General features: G+C 42.9%; 1 protein-coding gene across 2 annotated transcripts in view; it reads right to left on the bottom strand.

Moving 5' to 3' along the window:
* Positions 1–21000, bottom strand: part of LOC101344421 (phospholipid-transporting ATPase IB) — a 685896-nt gene that overhangs the window by 132210 nt on the left and 532686 nt on the right. The gene's annotated exons all lie outside the window — the stretch shown is intronic.

Raw genomic sequence — 21000 nt, 5'->3', positions numbered from 1 at the left:
ACCACCACCATCACCACCACCACCATCATCATTATCATCATCACCACCATCATCATCGCCATTATCATCATTATCATCATCTTTGGTTGAGGCATTAAGGAAAACATTTCCAGACAAAATTTAAGAAAGAATATGACTCTTCTCATATACACCCATTCCATCGTGAGCAGGGATAAGGGACTTGAAGGCTAATTTTATGCTGGGAAACAGTCGTCTCTTTAGGCTACTGAATAAGTGATAGTCAAGGAACTTCTAAACATGGTAATGCAAACGAGGACCGTCTTTTACGGTCAGGCAAGCATCTTTGCCCAGCACGCCATACAGGGTTTAAATTATCAGCTGGTCTTACTCAGCGCGCCCAGTAATATTCTAATGAACATAAAGTGCCAAAAATTCAACCTATAAGCACTATTACAGGTTTATGATACAAAAAAGTTGTTCTTAACCCATATAGCAATCCTATAGGATAGAGAAGAGCTGCCCCATAAGGTTTCCAAGGAGTGGCTGGTGGATTTGAACTGCCAACCTTTTGGTTAACAGCCGAGCTCTTAATCACTGTGCCACCAGAGCTCCTCTTAACCCATAAGAACTCAATTTTCTCTTCCCTGCTTTTCAGGGACTCCATTTTGTATTGGGCAAATTGGATATGGACAGACTATTTATGTGAAAACTCTGACAGGCTGCCCAGGACAATGGCTCTGGCGTGCTCATTTTATCCCCTGGAAATCCAATCCGTATAGATTTTAAAAAATTTAAAAAAAGAGGGGGAGCAGTCAGGGGAGCTTAAATCTTTTCAAATAATTCCGATTTAATTGATGCTGAAGTGGCTTCTCCAATTCCAGCTGTTTGGCACTTCTCTCTGCATTGAAGACCTCATCCTAACCCCATCTTCCTGCTCATTACCTTGGGTTGCAGAGCTATCTGTCTGGTCCCAGGCAGGTTTTTTCCTCCTCTGGCCCCTGCATTCCTGCCTGTGCCTGCAGGAAGCAGAGCCGCTGCAACTGCCAGGGTTTATTTACACACATTCCTGCCTCAAATTGAATTAATGAGCATAATCTAACTCAGGCACTGTCCTCCCAGCCCAGGCTCTCTTTGCCCCACTGGTCAGTCTGCCTTGGCCCTCACTGCCTTTCATAGAGCCCTTACTGGTGTGGACTTAGCCATGGGAGGCCACTCAGGTCTTCTGCCACTTCAGCGTGCCTCTGAAGCCCTTGGGCATCAGCTAGAATGCAGATTCTAGTCCAGTGGCTCCACGGTAGGGCCTGAGATCCAGCATTTCTAACAAGCCTCTGGAGATGCGGGTGCTGCCACACTTTCAGTAGCAGGGGTTACTATTCACCTGCACTGAATATAATAAACCAAAACAAACAATTGCCACGGAGTCCACTCTGACTCATGGCAACCCCACGTATGTCAGAGTAGAACTGTGCGCCATAGGGTTTTCAGTGGCTGATTTTCTTGGAAGGAGATCACCAGGCCTTTCTTCCTAGGTGCCTCTGAGTGGACTTAAACTTCCAACCTTTCAGCTAGCAGACCAGCACGTGAACTGTTTGCGCCACTTGAGGACTCCAGATATAATAAGCAATGCCCTTAATGAATAACCAAAAGGTCAACGGTAATTGTTGATTTTTCTGACCAATCTGATGTCATTTAATGTTTATCAAAAACCCATAAGTAAGTATCCATAGGGTATCTGTCTACTTTTTCCTTATGCATAAAGGGCAAGGAATACGTCAGATCACAAGTCCTATCACTCCCTAAACTCAGTCCAACACAAATTCCAGAGCCAAAGAGCTGAAACAGTGTGGAATATGAATGCTAGGACCCTTAACTTTTACACAAAAAGCAAAAGTAACCCCTCATGAGAAACTTCAGCGTGGATGTGGTTAGATGCAGGAGGTCTGTTTATTGCATTGAGCAGACCAATGAGGAATTTCCTGCATGCTCTGCCAAAGTCAGAGTACAAGGAACTTTCTCTGAAGTCTGGGCAATGAAATCTACAGATCTCCTGTATATTAACACATTGTATACCTTTGCTGAGGAGCTCTAGTGGTGCGGTGGTTAAGTACTCAGCTGCTAAGTGAAAGGTCGGCGGTTTGAACTCGCCAGCCGCTCTGTGGGAGAAAGATGTGAGAGTCTGCTCCTGTAAAGATTACAGCCAAGGAAACCCTATGGGCAGCTCTACTCTGTCATATGGGGTTGCTGTGAGTTGAAACAGACTCCACTGCATCCAACAACAACAATATACCTTTGCTAGAAATCTCTGGCAAAAATCCTTCCAAATTTTACCAAGTGTGGAAAAGGATTAAAAAGGGCGAAGAGGAAAAAAATCCTCTTAAAACAAAAGAAAGTACAGTAACATACCTGAAAACCAGTGTCGATGTGTTAGATTTCATTTCTTCCTGGGTATGAATACATGCTGTACCTTCAGCAATAAACATCTTTAACCTTGGACCCCATAACTGTTCAGGTCTGCACAAACTCAATCTTTGGCTGCTTTAAGGCTTTTATGTAGAATTTTGCATAAAAAGTAGATTTGGGGAATTTACTTTTAGAGAAAAGATTGAATTTATCATGAACCGTATTTCGAGAAACTGGTAAAAAGTGAAACTTTTTTACCCAAACCACAGGACTGCAAATTCCTTTACTAGAAAAGTTGATTGCTTCTGTTGAAAAGATTGATTTCTGCTGAGTAGCTTTTGGAGTACACAAGAATAGATGAGATTGCATTTTACATTCGGGGGTGCATACCTTATAATAATAAACATTAGCTCCCGAGATAGGAAAAACAGTAGTTTATCAATGCCATTTGCTTACTGTAAAGGTTCTTCCAGCAGATTTACATGAATTGTCCTAAACGTGTTCTAGAAATATCCCAACAGTGCCTGAATTCTCTTGCAGTTAACAAAGTTCACTCCAAGCCTTTCACTACCATTTAAGGTTTCATTGTAAGGATTACGGATTAGGGAGCGATTTCCTTTGGTTTTAGTAAGTAATTCGCTCAAATTGAAACCACCACAGTGTTTTAATACAATGAAATAATGTTGACTACATTTTTTTTTCTCTTCTCTTTCTTTAGTTGGTTCTGGCTTGACAACATCCTGAGAGAACAAAGAAATAACACTTTTTAATGTGATGGAATGCTTGGCTGCTTCATACAAAGCAATAGTTTCCCAAGAGGCTACCCTCTATGGATTAGCTACTGAAATTTCTTCAAGCACAAGTAAAAGGAAATTTGTTACTCAAATTGCTTTAGACACTGACAAATTATGGATACTTATACGCAGTTAATTTGTGATTTTAGGATGATGTGATCCCATCACAGCCTCTGCCCAGAAGAGGCCATCCCACGGACAGGCCCTTGCCCTAATGGCTTTCTCCCATAATGCCATCTCCTCTCTACTATCCACCTTTGTAAGCTCACTTCTGATTCTCCAAGCTCTGAGTCCTGTTTACTTCAGTTTTCTCATATTGATCACTCTTGCTTTGTCTCTTCTTATGAATGAGTATGTTTTTTACTAAACATCTTGAACTTTCCTCAAGTCTCTGTGGAGTTTGGCAAGTTCGTCTTCTCATTGAGAGAAGCTGTTCAAGGCAAGGACCTGGCTTCTCCACCTAATTCCTCCCTGCAATAAAAGCCAAGCGGAAAAGATTTTATCCCTCCTTTTACTTGCAGGAGAATTGAGGCATTGCCAGGATTTTTCTAAAACACATTTAGGCCAAATCACATCAACCTGCTAGAAGAACCACTGAGGTAGGGAAATGGCTGGGGTTTGTCCATTAGATGCTCCTGCCTGCAGCTTGGGTCTCGAGTAATTCAGAGACTATTCACGGTGCTGGAGTCCAGAGTCCATCACTGGCAGAGACAAGTCTCCAAGGGCAGCAGTGCCAGGGCCTGTGTCCTAACCAGATGGTCCTGGGACAGCCTCTTTTGGTTTCCACCAGCTCTCTGCACCTGGTTCTAAAGCCTTTGCACACAGTCTGTGGGCTGCATCATGACCTCCTATGCATTCCTTAAGTCAAAGCCCACTTTTGTTGATTGAGACCAAGGACCCTGACTGGCACAGTTAAGGAAGTTTAGCATGTTTAGGTTATAGCCCCAGACTCCCAAGGTCAAGGTCAAGGCCAATGAGCAGCCTGCTCTCCCTCAGAAGCCTTCATTCAGCACCACCACTGGAGGTATTATCCTGGGCAGGATGGGCCTTCCTCTGCAGACTTTCTCAAAAACAGACACTGGGAGGGAATAAGAGCTTATGTTTTAAGATTTCTTTTCCCAGAAATAAACCACAACAAAAGACAAAATTCAGAGTCCTGACTCTTTGAGTTTAGTTAAATTCTTGTTCTCAGTGCCAAATGCTCTATCCTGTCCTGCCATTCCAATGTGTCCTAAAGAGCAAATGTGTGTACAGACCTGTTTGTGCCCTCTTGGAGCAAATAACATAACTATTTCTGCTATAAGATGGAGACATCAATGTTAGCAACGCTGTAACACACATACAAACAACACAGCTGAAGAAGTACAAATCCATAGTGTTGGGTGAATCTCAGGATACGGGTGAGGAGGAAGAGAGACGGAGGAGGTCCTGTAAAAGCTTTAAGTAAGTATGACTGGGGAGGGTGATGACACCATTAGTTGAAGATGTAATCCCACTTGGGAATAGGGTTTTTTGTTATGCTAATGAGGGCATATCAGTGTAAGGTGTGTTTTAAGCCAATCAATCACCTTTGAGATATAAAAAGAGCAGATTAGGCACAGAGAAGGAAGCACAAATGGAGGGGAAGTTACATGCCATGTGAAGATCACCAAGGAACTCCAGAAAAGCTGAGACAAGCATTTTTCCTCAGAGCAGACAAAGAGAGCCTTTCCTTAGAGCTGGTGGCCTGAATTCAGACTTCTAGCCTCCTAAACTGTGAGAAAATAAACCTCTGCTCATTAAAGTCACCCACTTGTGGCATTTCTGTTACAGCAGCATTACATAACTAAGACAATGCCCTAATGCATTTGAATAATAGCAAGATTTTTTTTTTTAACAGCACAGAAAACGTTTTGTTTAGTTCATTAGGATTCACATTAAATGACTTATCAGTCAAAAAGAACACAAGAGAATACTCATATTACCGCTATTTCCTTTAGTTTCCAAGAATTACTTTTCCCACATTAATCATAAAAAGGCACAATTCTGACTTATTATGTGACAGGCCTTTTTTTCACGGTGAATCTTCTTCTTTCTTGATGCCATACCTAGGAAAGTTTCTCAATGACCCTGTAATTTCCTTCAGTGAAAATTTTAAATCCTCCCCTTTCAGGTTTCATGGCTGCACCTGGCCTTCCCCATCAAATTAAGACCTCTTGTCCTCACTATATCAACCACTTCTTCCTCTGTCTTTCTCCCTCTTTACCGCTTTTGATTTACATAACACATAATCACTTTGCTTCCTGCTTTTCTTTTCTTTAAGTAAGCTGCTGTGTTGAGGACTTTTTCTTCTCTTGCAATATCACTTCACTTTACACTAAGATCTTATACTTGGCTCTTGGTGCCGGACCCACCTGTCCCTTTACGTCTCTTCTAAGGCAGCTTGTAAGCTTGGAATGCCCTTACCACCTGATCTAGAACCAAAAAACTAAACCCTTCACTGTGACTCATCGGGACCCTATAGGACAGAGTAGAACTTCCCCATATGGTTTCCAAGACTGTAATCTTACGGAAGCAGACTGCCACATCTTTCTCCCGTGGAGTAGCTGTGGGTTCGAACCACTGACCTTTAGGTTAGTAGCCAAGTGCTTAACCACTGTGCTACCAGGCCTCCTCCACCAGTAATAATACCCCCAACAAGTTCCATTTCTCCCATGAAATCATCCCAGATTGATCAGAGGCTAGCTGCTAACTTTATTCTACCTAAGCCTGATATTTTCTTAGTCAAAACTACCTCTCCCACTATGTGCTTGTACTTACCAATTCACAAATACTGATTCCTTTAACATAATAATGAAAATGCTGTCCAGTGATATACTGGCATCTGTGATCAACTGTCTTTATCAGCCTTACCTCTCATAATCAAACCTCTGTATAATGATTAGCCTAGAACTGCCTGGAATTAAAAACCAGAAACCAGTTGCTGTTGAGTGTTCTCTGACTCATGGTGACCCCATGTGTATCAGAGTAGAGCTGTGGGTTTTCAATGTCTGATTTTTCAGAGGTAGATCACCATGCCTTTCTTCCGAGGTGCTTCTGGGTGTATATGAACCACCAACCTTTCAGTTAGTAGCTGAGCACTTTAAACATTTGTGCCATCCAGAAAATCCAAAATCTTTGGATTTTTTGGGGGGGCTCTATGTACAGGAAGTTTCTTGTTAATGGTTATTTTCTCGTGCATACCTAGAATGTAGGGCAGGCAAAAAATGGCAGATGTCACTGCACCCAAGAGACATCTTTGCAGTTGCTGGGCAAAGTAGGGGGGAGGGGAGAGGAAGTTTCCTTAGAAAGCATTCATCCCAAATAGTCTCTTTAGAACTGAATGATTAATAAGCTCTGACTCCATTTAAAGCAATTAATTAATAAACCCATAGATTTCTCAGTTGTTTCTTAGTTTTAGTTCTAGGGAAAGTCTTGTGTAACAGCCAAGACCCTTTCAATTGCAAACAACTGGAATATAAGATAATTCACATCCTAAGACACTGGGACACCTGCAGGATCCGAGTGCTCCCAGGTCCCATCTTATCTAAGGCTGGGTTTCCTACCACCAAGCTTGTTTGCACAAAATCTAGCTTCAGATAGTGAATATGCTTTTCCAAATCTCTGGTGTAGTGGTTAAAGTGCTGGACTCCTAATCAGAAGGTCAGTGGTTCAAACCCACCAACCGCTCCGTGGGAGAGACGTGCGGCAGTCTGCTTCCATGAAGATTTATAGCCTTGGAAACCCTATTAGCGAAGTTCTACTCTATCCTATAGGGGTTAATGGTTATTTTCTGCAACTGACTCGACGGCAGTGGATTAGATGCATTGTGCAGTGGAGTCAATTTTGACTCATAGTGACTGCATGTGACAGAGCAGAACCGTCCTCCATAGAGCTTTCTTCTAGGCTGTAATCTTCATGGAAGGAGCCCTGGTGGCACAGTGGTTAAGCACTTGGCTGATAACCAAAGATCAGTGGTTTGAACCCACTAGCCGCTCTGAGGGAGGAAGATGTGGCAGTCCGCTTCTGTAAAGATTTTCAGCCTTGGAAACCCTATGGGGCAGTTCTAATCTGTGCTAGAGGGTTGCTATGAGTCAGAATCGATTTGAGGGCAATGGGTTATCGGTCAAGAACTGTGCTGCCCGTTAAGTGAACACTGGCCAGGGGTGGCTGGCCACTGAGCACTTGAAAAAACATGTCTAGTTCACCTTAAGATGTGCTGCAAGTGTAACACACACACTGGATTTCAAGTATTTAGTACAAAAAAAAAAAGAAAGTAAAATATCTCATTAATAATTCCTTTTCATATTGGTTGCTTGTGAAATGATTCTATTTTGGATATACTGAGCTAAATAAAATATACTAATAAAGCTAATTTCATCTGTTTCTTTTTCCTTCTTTTAATGTGGCCACTAGAAAATCTAAAATTATACATGTGTCTCATGTTCTATTACTATTGGACAGTGCTGTTCCGGACTCTTTGACTCTACAGCATTTTGAATTGTTGGCCTTTCTTAGGGAAGCCGCTATTTTCCTTCCATTTCTGTTTCAGATGATTCGCTTCCACCCGAGACTGTCTTTTTTTTTTTTTTTTTTTTTGAAGGGGGCGGGTAGGGATATACTGAAGGCTACAAAAAGTAGGCAACACACCTCAAATTATTGACATTTTTCTACCAAAGTCCCTTTGTACTACAACTTGGTAGACTCACAGTAGGAAAAGGTGTTTGTCTACCTCATGCCCAAGGCTGCCAATTTTCCAGACAGGCATAGGAGAATTCTCTCCATCTTAACTTGACCCAGACAGTTTTACATTTTGGGCCTGTAACTTGATTTATTACTTTCTTCATTAATTAGGAATTTTTTCAGAAGTAACAGAAACCCAACTTGGACTGTCTTAGGAAAAAATGGGAATTTGCTGGCTTGTGCATATCTAAAAATCAGCATGGCCCTAGCTTCAGGTGAAGCTGGCTCCAGGGGCTCACTTCACAGCCTCATCTCTCAGTTAAGCTTTCTCCAAACGGAGGACAAGGTGCTCAAGCCATCTTCAGCCAGGCACTCTGTGTGGTGGCTCCTGGTAGCTCCAGGCTGATATCATCAAATATAACCACCCAGCAGCAAGAGAGCTCCCCCCATCTCCACTAGCCGCCATAAAAAATCTTTGATTTACCCGGTTTGAGTTACCATACCCATTCCTGAATCTACTGTCTTGGTCAACGAGATGGAAGATCATGGTTCACCAGTCCTGGGTCAAGTGTCCAGATCCAGAGCTGGAGGGAGAGGTAGAACTAGCACCATCTGAATGCATGTTCTCAAAGAGAGGAAGGCATTTAGGAGCTGCGACCAGAAGAAGGGAATTGGATGTAGGGTGGACAAAAAAATGGCAGATGCCACTGCACGCAAGAGATGTCTCTGCAGTTGCTGAACAAAGTGGGCGGGGATGGGGGGAGGTGCCTTGAGGGCACACCTTGGAAGTATCTACACAGTTAAATATGCACTTCTTTCAGTTTTCATCCTTTATCAAAAATCAGGTCACAATCATTTTTTAAAAACCAATATTGTGAACTGAAGTGCAATAGGGGCACACACAGAAACCCTGTTGCCACTGAGCCAATTCCTACAGGACACAGTAGAACTGTCCCATAGGGTTTCCAAGGAGCAGCTAGTAGATTCGAACCGCTGACCTTTCGGTTAGCAGCCGTAGCTCTTAACCACTGCATCACCAGGGCACACACACAGGCAACCTAGAATTCTCTTCTCCTATCTTTAGGCAAAGGATGCCAAACACATATGACAGCTGGTTAATCCAGGTACAAAGAGCAGCATATAATTTTCTCAGTGGATATTTCAATATTTCATATAGCTGGTGATGACAATAGTGACTAAAATCCCACCTAGCTTTAAGTCCTTTCACTATTTTAGTCCTCTTGGATACTGTCAACAGTAGCTTTACATCATGATTTATGCAAAACAAAAATCTTGGTATATGCTTGTTGTTCTTATGGATAGTTGCCGTGAAGGTGATTCCAACTCATGGTGACCCCAAGTGTGCACTGTAGAACTACACTCTATAGGTTTTCAAGACAGTGATCTTTAGGAAGCAGATTGCCAGGCCTTACTTCCAAGGAATTTCTGGGTGTGTCTGAACCACAAACTTTTTGGTTAGTAGTCCAGCGCTTAACCAATTGCAGCACCCAGGGGCTCCATGATATATGCTTCGTGGAATCTTACGCTCCTATTTTCTCCCCTCTCTAGTCCACCCTACCCCGTCATCTTTTCTTGCACAAATCCTTTATTTGCTGGCCTCTCTCAACACCTCTCTACCTTCTAAACAGAACCAACCTAAAGAACACTGATGTCTCTGAGCTGGAGGACTATGGTCCACAGCCAGGGGAAAAGGCAGTCTCCCTCCACAGACGTTGGGCAAGTGAACCTCTGGGCTGCATTTTAACTAGAGCACACCACATACACATTCCCATATGTTGCAGGAAAGGAAAAGTTCAAAACCACATCAAAAGTACTCTGTAACCACTGAGTCTGAATATTACAAACAAACAAAATCAGCATGTAATGTGTACTTTAATTTGCTGACAGATATTTAAAAAATTAACATCAGAATGAATGACAAACACCAATACCACAACAAAACCTTTAACTGCACAGAAAAACAAGTCACAATCAAAGCCGCCTGTCCTCTAATTAACACAGGGCATCCTTGAAACAAGAGGCCAAAATAAAATAAACTACCAAAATGGAGAGAATGTGTATGTGTGTGCCGGGTGAGGTGGGGGTGGACTAAAAAAAACGGATTTCCATAAAAAAACAAAAACAAAACCCATTGCTGTTGAGTCAATTCTTACTCATAGCGACCCTACAGGACAGAATGGAACTGCCCCACAGGGTTTCCAAGGCTGTAGTCTTTACAGAAGCAGACTGCCACATCTTTCTCCTGTGGAGCGGCTGCTGGGTTCAAACTGCTGACCCTTCAGTTAGCAGCCGAGCGCTTAACCACTGTGCCACCAGGGCTCCTTGGGCTTTCCATAACGTACTTTAAAAAAAAAAAAAGACTTGCTTGAAACCTGCTTTTCTGCAGAGAAAATTAGAATTCATGGACAGATGTCTTCTCATAGTTGCTGTTCAAAACAATGTTTGTTTCTGCTTTCTAACTCTACATTTATATTATAAAATTCCATCATATTGCAAAGCAAGTTAGTTCAGATAAAATTTAATAAAAGCAAAACTGGGGAGAGGATTGACTAACATTTATGAGACACCTGGTTTGTAACAAGCGTCATCCTAGGTGCTTTCCGTGGTGACAATAAAATGTGGGGTTCACACTTAAGAGCCTAAGGGACTAGAGGGGAAATCCCAGGTATTGCACTCACTAGCTTCAGACGAGTCAATAAACACTACCTACTGTTATTCACTGCCACCCGTCTGTCAGTGTGTTTTACTGTGGTGGCTTGCATGTTACTGTGATGTTGGAAGGTATGCCATGATATTTCAAATACCAGCAGGGACACCTATGGTGGACAGGCTTCAGAGGAGCTTTCAGACTAAGATAAACTGGGAAGAAAGGCCTGGTGATTTACTTCCAAAAATTAGCCAACGAAAATCCTATGGATCAGAACAGAATATTGTCCAGTACAGTGCTGGAGGATGAAACCCCTAAGTTGGAAGGCACTCAGAATATACACAGTGGCAGTAACAATGGTCTCTAGCATACCAATGATTGTGGGGATGGCGCAGGACTGGACAATATTTCCTTCTGTTGTACAATGGGGTCACCATGAGCAGAGCCGACCTGACAGAATCTAACAACAACGATTGTTATTCACATAGCTTTTTTTTTTTTTTTTTAAATTTCCCTATTAAGTCAAAACCAACCCCAAAACCCACTGCTATCGAGTTGATTCTGACTCTCAGACACCCTATAACCCATTGCCGTCAAGTCAATTCCGACTCATAGCGACTCTCCAGGACAGAGTAGAACTGCCCCATAGGGTTTCAAGGCTGTAAATCTTTATGGAAGCAGCCGCCATGTCTTTCTCCCGAGGAGCAGCTTGTGGGTTCGAGCCGCCAACTTTTTGGTTACAGCTATGCATTTTAACCACCAGGGATTAAGTCAAAAGAGAGATATCATCTACTTCATTCTCATTTTCTGATGAAACTGAGGCTCAGGAATAATACAGTGATGGCTGGATATTGTGAATAACAGGCTTAACTTCTTAAATTTTTTAGGCGTTAGGATCTTTCAGTTCACATCCCGCTTTTGCAGGAAGGGTTGGCATTGGATAGGAAAGGCGTTTGACTCACTCTAACCCAGACAGATTCTGTTGCTCCTGCAGGCTTTCCAGAGACGCGATCAGGATAAAGGGTGTGCTAGTAACTTTTCTGCTGTAGATATAATCTGAAATGACTTTAAGGAGCTTCTGAATTTTTAAACTATACTTTTTGCCTTGTTTGTTTACCAGGAAAAATAAAACAACTTGGTATTACATATGCTGTCATTGTTGAGTGGCACTGAGTTGATTCCGACTTATAGTGACCCCATGTGACAGAGGAGAGCTGTCCTATAGGGTTTCCTAGGCCACTCCTTGGAAACCCTATTGAGCACTTCTACTCTGTCCTATGGGGTCGCTATGAATCAGAATTGACTCAACCGCAACGGGTTTGGGCTTTTTTGGTTTAATCTTTACAGGAGCAGATTGCCAAGTCTTTTCTCCGTCGGAGTTGCTGGGTGGGTTTGAATGACAACCTTTTGGTTAGTATCTGGGTGCTTAACCGTTGTGCCACTGGGGCTCCTTGGCATTACATATAGCAACCACAAAGCCATTTTCTGACAGAACTGTTGTTTGATGCCTGAATTTTCTGCTTTTAGAGCCCAGGTATGTATGAGGCCTGTAAGAATGCTCCCAGATAGCTCTGGCCATCTGGATAGTGAAAGGTTCTGGCTTCTGTTTTCATTATTGGTGAAGAACTTTTTATTACAGTTTTAACTGGGCTTCGATTCCAGTGGCCCTGCCTCACAAAGGGACTGGTGAGGGGAGCCCTTGTGGGGGAGTGTACACTAATGGGGGCATCCCTATGGGTGATGAGAGTTACAAACTCCTGAAAAGAGAAACCAGGATATCAGCGCCTTCCTAGGTACGCTCACACCATTTGCATAATAACGTCCTCTGGGAACACAGCATGTTCCTTCTGGTAAGTTTTACTATTTCACAAAATGGACACGTTTAAAAGCCAAAAGGTAAACTGGACTGTAACAAGTAAATTATTTCGTCAGCTTGAAAACTCAAGAAAACTGAACAAAGAAGGTGCCAAGAGGTCATTTCAAACCAAAGAGGCAAGTCTCTACTGACAGGGCTTCCTTCTTTGCGAGGCTGACCACTTGTCACACTAGCCAGAAAACCAGGCTTCTGAGTGGCATTATTTGAAGAAAACTGGAGACAACCAGGGCCCAAGGCCATACTGTAAGACTTTTTATCAACTAGTATAAATGCTAATTTAGACTGCCTAAGAGCTTTTCAATCACGCCTCTTTTTAAAAACTGTGTTAGGAAAAATTTTTACAATGTATATAGAAGTAGAGAGAATAATATAATGAATCCTCATATATCCATCACCTCATTTTGATGATTATTAACTTTTGCCATACTTGTTCAATTTGTTCTTTTATGTATTTTGTGCCCTCCTTCTCCCTTCCTCCCTCCTTTTTCTTCTCCCTTGCTCCCTCCCTCTCTCCCTCCCTCCAACTGAAATACTTTAAGGGAAATCCCTGACCTCATACCTTCTCACCTCTTATATTTCAGTTATATATCACTAAAAATATAGATATTCCCTTACCCAACTGTAATGTCATTACCATATGCACCAAAATTAATAACAATTCCTTGGTACTATCTAATGCCCAGTCCATATTCAAATGTCCTTGATTATGTCAAGAATGTCTTTGACTGGCTTGTCCGAATCAGAATCCACGTCTTGCATCTGCTCCTTGCTTCTTTTCTTTTCCTGCCATTGAACCGATGAAGAAAGAGACAAATCAGCTTTCTATTTGAATGTTCCACACTTTGTGTTTGTGTGATTGCTTCCACATAGTGTCGTTTAACATGTTCTTCCATCCGCAGGATTTTCTATAAACTACAAGTTGGTTCACAGACTTGAGACGTGATGCAGTAAATCAAGGATTAGCAGTTTCTAAGGTCTTCGAAATTCCTCTTGGAATGGCTACATGAACACCTTTGAATTAATCTTGAACCATTTTTCCCTTTGCATGCAGCTGGTCAACCAACCCTGCCTCCTTTAAGGTCTGAAACTGGGAAGAACTATCACACTACCAAATCATGGGTTATGAGTTTGCTAAAAAAAATTCACTCATTTAGCAAAACTGAGTTATTTTTGAGCATTTCAAGATAACTGAGGAGACAAGACATTTACCTCTCTCTGACTGTTCCATGCACATAAAGCAACAAGATAAGTAACATTGAGTCTGTGTGGCTCATACAAGAACTTAGCATAAGTGTAGCTGAGATTGACCAAGCAAGTTTTCAGAGCAGAAGTGTGTTTGGAACAGAATAATAGAGAATGTACGGAACTGTATCATTAGGGAGAGCCATGGATTTTATTCTATAATTGCTTCTGAACTCATAGTTTTTATGGTGCACATCTTGTAATTTTCATTAATTTTTTTATTGTGCTTTAGGTGAAAGTTTGCAGCTCAGGTTAATTTCTCATTCACAAAATTTATACACATATTGTTTTGTGACATTGACTGCAATCCCTACAATGTGACAGCCCATTCCCCTTTTCAGCCCTGGTTCCCTGTTCCATTTGTCCAGTTCCTGTCCCTTCCTGCCTTCTCATCCTGCTTTTGGACAGGAGCTGTCCATTTGGTCTCGTATATTTGATTGAACTAAGAAGCATGTTCCTCGTGTGTTATTTTTTGTTTTATAGGCCTATCTAATCTTTGTCTGAAAAGTGGGCTTTGGGAATGGTTTCAGTTCTGGGTTAGAAGAACATCTGGGGGCTGTAGTTTCGGGGGTTCCTCCAATCTCTGTCAGACCAGAAAGTCTGATCTTCTTATGTGAATTTGAATTTTGTTCTACTTGTTTATCCCGTTCTGTCCAGGACTCTGTTGTGATCCCTGTCAGGGCGGTTGTTTGTGGTAGCCAGGCACTATCTGGTTCTTCTGGTCTCAGGCTGGTGGAGTCTCTGTTCATGTGGTCCTTTAGTCCTTTGGGCTAATATTTTCCTTCTATCTTTGGTTTTATTCATTCTTCTTTGCTCCGGGTGGGATGGGACCGGTTAGAGATATCCTAGATAGCTGCTCGTGAGCTTTTAAGACTCCAGACACTACTCACCGAAGTGGGATGTAGAACATTTTCTTTATGAACTATGTTATGCCAACTGACCTAGACGTCCCCTGAGACTGTGTCCCCAGGCCCCAGCCCCAGCTACTCAGTCCCTCAAAGTGTTTGGATGTGCCTAGGAAACTTCTTTTGGTAGAAAAGTGAGACAATTTCTACTTACTACCACACCCCATTCTATTCAACATTACCTTTAAATAAAATCTCAATTATTGTGAGATATCCGTGTTAGGTGTTTCTGTGACATTAAAAACACCAAAAACCAAAATAAAATCTATTGCCATTCGGTTGATTCCAACTATCAAGAGACCCTGTAGGACGAGTAGAACTGCCTCATAGAGTTTCCAAGGCTGTAATCTTTAGCAAAGCAGATTGCTTCATCTTTCTGCCACAAAGCAGCTAGGGGGTTCGAACCACCAACCTTTTTGTTAGCAGGTGAATGCTTAACCACTGTGCCACCAGGGCTCCTCTCTGGGACATTACCACCTAAAATACTAATAACTGCACCACAAAGTATTTCTTTACCAGTTCCTAAATAAATCTGCAAGTACCCAACTTCAAGTACACTACATATGCAAATGTTAAAGCCTCACAACCGTTTTTGTATAAATCACCTATTTCCTTAGTTGTCCATATGCTTGTGAATATCAGAGAAACATCCTGGCATCCAAGCTGGGTAGAGACTTGTTTACGAAGCACTGACTACATACAGAGAACAAGCAACATGTGCACGAGACATGGTCGGGAGAGCCTGCAAGCATGGACTTCAGGGCCGGCTGCGTTGGGTGTCTCGACAATTGCATAAAAGCCTTGGATGGCTTTTGTCTTTCTTTTCTGTTTTTCACAGCAGCCAGACTCTGAAGGTGGTTTCTCTTCTTGTGGCTGAAAAATTCCAGGCTTCACAGTGGCAACCGCATCCTTCAGAAGAGAAGGTCAGCTCTCTGATGGATTTCTTTTATGAGTAAACATGATTCCCTCCCAGAAAACCAGTTGCGATGGAGTTGACTCTGATTCATGGTGACCCCATGTGTGTCAGAGTAAAACGGCTCCATAGGGATTTCAATGGCTGAGTTTTAAGAAGTAGCCAGGCCTTTCTTCTGAGGCACCTCTGGGTGGACTCGAACCTCCGACATTTCCATTAACAGCTGAGTGCTTTAATCATTTGCACCATCCAGAAATCCCCAGCAAAGGTGTCCTTCAGGGCTTCTGAACCATCATTAAGGCCGGGGTAGGGGATTGAGTCCTCCTCTGGAGATGGGGCAGAAACCACTCCCCTAAGGCACTAAACTTCTCGCTCAAGGCATGGTACGTGAATATAGACGGTGCGGGGGTCACCCTTAGGAAAGACTGAAAGAGGAATGGGTGCTGGGGGACAACCAACAATGTTCTCCACACAATGAAAGTTAATTTGAGGACAAGTCCTCTGCTGACCCTCAAGTCGATTCTCAGCCTTAAGCCTCTGTTTTACAGAGACATATCCTGGTATTCTGGAGCCATAGCTGAACAAAGATTGCATTTGACATGACCACTACTCCTACTGATGCCTTTCCTCCTAGAGCACACACAATTTGGAAGCATAAATCACTGCTCCTACTTCATATGGAAAATACCTGGGCTTGTAATCTTACTAGGCTGCAAAGTCCAGAGGAAGACAATTACTCAGAGAAGATGAGTAACGGATTGTTTGGATTCGACAATGGCAAAACAGCAAATATTCCTCCCTCTGTTTATTTCAGTCCATCAGGATTTGCATTGTGTATACACAGTATAAGGAGCTCTGGTGACGCAGTGGTTAAGCGCTAGGCTGCCAACCAAGAGGTTGGTGGTTCAAACTCACCAGTTGCTCTGTGGGAGAAAGTCCTGGTGATCTGCTTCCATAAAGATCACGGTCTTGGAAACACTATGGGAGCAGTTCTACTCTGTCCTATAGGGTCGCTTTTAGTCAGAATCAACTCAACGGCAACAGGTTTTTTTTGTGTTTTTTTTTTTTATTTTAAATACACAGTGTGTATATAAAACTTAAAAGTAAAGTAAGATTTAAAAAAAAAAAAAGTCTGTCATATGCCAGAAACTGGCTGGAGCCTGGAGCTTGGCACTGAAGATGAAGTTAGCAGTTTGTAGACTTTGAAGTGAATGTTTTCTTTTCTCTTTTACTAGCATGAAAAGCACTTTAAAGGCAAAGCACCAAACTTGGTGAGGAGTATTTTTCCATGGTGAACGATGTAATGTCTTTTGGTATAACTGTCTATTTAGAAAGCTAGCTGCCTTCCAGCAGTCACAGACACTTCCTGGTCATGTCCTATATAACCACTGCACGCAAGAAATAAATCAGTTGTGACCCATCTTCTGCTACGTCACCCAAAAACCCATTGCTGTCCAGCTGATTCCGACTCACAGCAACCCTCTAGGGGGGAGTAGAACTGCTCCATAGGGTTTCTAAGGCTGTAATCTTCACAGAAGCAGACCACCACATCTTTCTCCAGAGGAGTGGCTGGTGTTTCGAACCACAGGCTTTTTGGTTGGCAGCCCAGCACTTAACCACTGTGCCACCAGGGCTCCCTCTATACCACCTAGCACTCACTAGTTAAAACTCTGTCACAGTGAAGTAATATTTTACATGTTTTAGAGCAGCGGTTCTCAAACTTTAAAGGGAAGAATCCCCTGGAGATTTATTAAAATCCAGATGCAGGCTTCATACTCAGAGGTTCTTTCTGATTCAGGTATGTGTGTGTGTGTGTGTGTGTGTGTGTGTGTGTGTGTATGTATGCACATTTTGTATGGGGCGGGTGCCGATGTTGCACTTTTAACAGGTAACCCAGATGTTTCTGATGCAGGTGGTCAATGGCCCTTACTGAGAAACATCACATCTAGAATCTGTAAAATCAAACCAAACTAGTTGCCGTTGAGTCAATTCTGACTCATTGTGACCCTATAGGATAGAGCAGAACTGCCCCATAGGGTTTCCAAGGAGCCACTGGTGGATTCAAACTGCTGACCTTTTGGTTAGCAGCTGAGCTCTTTCTGGGGGTTTAAATCACAACATTTCTATTTATAAAGGCTCAAAAACAATCTATTACTCCAGGAAAAAGAAGAGCATGCATGGTTTGGATTTCCCGCTACAGGGTATTCCATTTTATCTCCACCCCAATCCTCTGAGGCAATTAGGGTAGGTGATATTATTCTTACATTGCTGATAAGGAAATTAATGGAGGTCAAGTGATTTGTCGAAGGTTACATAGCTTGCTGGGCCATGAACCCAGGTCTCTTGACTTTTAACAAAGGTTGAGTAAGATGCTATCCCCTCCCATAACTCACTGCCGCCTTGCCGATTCTGACTCATAGTGACCCTATAGCACAGAGTGGAACTGCCCCGTGGGGTTTCCAAGGCTGCAATCTTTAAGGAAGCAGACTGCCACATCTTTCTCTCGAGGAGCAGCTGGTGGGTTTGAACTGCCGACCTTTTGGTTAGCAGCTGAGCACTTAAAGCACTGTGCCACAAGGGCTCCTTCCTATTCCCTCAGACTCCTAAAGGAAAACTCCTTGGGAAATAAATGAAGAAAATATTAATACATTTCCTGATCTAGTTTTAAATCAAGTTTTCTTCTTCTCTCTAATTCAAAGCTCCACCTCAGCAGGGGCAGGGACAGAGACTGAGCTAGAGAGGCGTGTCATCTTCCACCTAAGTGTCAGTTTTCAGAACCCTCTGTGTAGAAGCCGTGACCTACGGTTCTGCTGTTGGGGAGGGGAGGGGAAAAGACACGTTGTCCACTATGGGAAACAGCCATCATCTATTTTCCCTAGCTGAAGACTTTGGTATTAATCAGGATAGACACAACCTATTTTTAAGTTACTTAAAATCTAGCTTGGTCCTAGAAAAGTGGAAAAACAGGATGTCCCTTAAAATCCCGCAAATGTTGCATATTTTAAGGAGAGGAAGTATGTAGATGATTTCTCTGATTCAAAAACTTCCACTGGGACTTCCTGGCTCATTTGTCTTGTTGGGTTTCATGTACCATATGATGAGGTGCTTCAGGGAAGATAAAGACTCTTTGACAGTGGAGAACAACTCTTTAATTCTACAGCCCTTCCTTTCTTTTGCCCTCAAGGGAAAACCTGTATTCTCTTCTGTGAGAAAAATTCCGAATTAACAGACAAGACAAAGAGATATTTAATCAAATTAGTTTAGGAAACCCCAGCAAAAACAATGTATCTTTTCAACATTTAAGATGTTATGAATAGACAGAGTAAAATGTTTTCTGTGTCTTGTCTATCTCCCGCACCCTGGTGACAAATGCTGTTTGCTATTAGACACTCGTTTAATTCTAGAGCGCCAAAGAATCAGGTTCACTTGCCCAAAACTCACTGCTTAGGGGCTTATTTTAAAAAAAAAAAGTTCATAAAAAATCACTGAAAACATTTCTGAAAAAAAAAAAAAGGCAGAATTTTCCCCTAGAACATTCCTCACTCATGAGCATTTACTTAAGGAGCCCTGGTGGCACAATGGTTAATCGTTCAGCTGCTAACCGAAAGGTTAGTGGTTTAGATACACCCAGTGGCTCCATGGGAGAAAGATCTGGAGATCTACTCCCGTAAAGATTACAGCCTGGGAAACTATGGGGTACTTCTACTCTGTCACGTGGGGTCAACATGAGTCGGAATCGACTCAACAGGTACCCAACAACAACAACAACACCCACTCAGAAATCTGGCTACATAAAAATTACACTAATCATCTCGTTCAATCCCTAATGAAAACCTTGGCGTCTAGTGTTTTTTCCCCCCTCTCTCAGCCAGTTATATTATTTTTTAAAATGACATCATTTGCTTCATGGAAATCAACCAACCAACCAACCAGCCAACCAACCAAAAAGTTTAAAATAACATGATTTAAGGAGAAAAATGAGATGCTTTCATATGAAAGTGAAATGTGATTAATCACATCATTGCTTTGCTTTGGGATGGTAAGAGCAGCTTACTAAATTTCTGTTGGAAAAGTCCCAAATGTAAGCTTATACGTCACCATGTAACCTGAGCCTTTGAACCACAGAGACCACCGTGCTTATGGACTCATATACTGAAAATAGGAGCCCTCGTGGTGCAGTGGTTAAGCGCTCAGCTGCTAACTGAAAGGTCAGTGGTTTGAGACCACCAGCTGCTCCTCAGGAGAAAGACGTGGCAGTCTGCTTCCATAAACATTACGGCCTTGGAAACCCTATGGAGCAGTTCTACTCTGTCACATAGGGTTGCTGTGAGTCAGGATCGACTTTACGGCAACAGGTTTGAGTTTTTTTGGTATTCTATACTACATACTAAGACAAATATTTGACTAACTGACACTAAATATGAACCATATGTACCCGTTCCAACTTACCTACAAATTCGACTTAAAGACAGACATAGGAATGGATCTCGTTCGCAAGCCAGGCAGTGCCTGTAGGCACGAAGTATCTTTGTTGGGAAACGCTCCTTTTGCTCCAGCGCCCTACAATTTTCTCTACCATTCAAGTTCGGAAAAGAACTGAAAAGCATATTATGTGTTTGCCCCCTTTCCTTACAGAAAGCAAAGATGTGTTGGAGGACAGCCAAGCCCCTCTGGGAGGGCAAGCTTACCCTGTCTGCACCCACACTCAGGGATGGCCCCAGATACCCTGGGTGTATTAGCCCCTGATTCACCATACAAAAGGCCAGCAATGTCACTCCTGGGCCATCTGACTTGAAGCCACTGCTGGACACACACCTAGACTTGGGCAGACCCAGGAGTGAGGCAAAGGTAGCAGGCAGGTGTGCTATGCACAGGCCTGCCCCTAAAATATGTATTCCTGGAAGCCCCCAACCCACAGTCTTCTCTTCTCACCCCTAGCTCCATCCCACGGTGTGAGCACCGTCATGCAAACATGTGTGGACACAACAGTGCAAACATCCCAACTACTCAGCTCACAGCCTTCACAAACAGCTGTCCCTGGCCAAGGGATGTGCACACTGGACCTGAATCTGGGAAGAGAGCCATGCATGTCTGGACGTGAGTTTTGGGGGGGTTGGAAAGGAAATTCAGGATCCTGGAAATACAGAGAATGGACTAGAAGTGAGGGTGCTGGCTCTGCAACCTGTGGACTTCCACCCTATGAGGAAAGGACAGCCCAGCCATGGAAGGCCAGAGCAGAGCCACACTGTGCCCAGGACCTTGGGCAGGCCCCCTTGTCAAGGGCTAAGGGCAGGGCTGTGGGTGGATGTATCCCAGCACAGGAACCTGTGGGACGGGGACCCCCCAGGACCCCAGCCTGCGCATCTTCCTTTGTACACCAAGAGGTTGGACCAGGGGATTGTCAAGCCCCTCTCCAGACCTGATGCTGTGGGATGCTATGATCTAGTTTGTAATTGCTGATAGTTCAATCTCAAAAAACTAGACAAACAGGTATTAAAAAATTCAAATGAGTGTACAAGTCTTAAAATTGCAGCCTCTCT

Source organism: Trichechus manatus, unplaced genomic scaffold, assembly GCF_000243295.1.
Source record: "Trichechus manatus latirostris isolate Lorelei unplaced genomic scaffold, TriManLat1.0 scaffold00168, whole genome shotgun sequence".
In the NCBI taxonomy this organism is placed as follows: Eukaryota; Metazoa; Chordata; class Mammalia; order Sirenia; family Trichechidae; genus Trichechus; species Trichechus manatus.
This window is presented reverse-complemented; position numbering and strand designations above follow the sequence as displayed.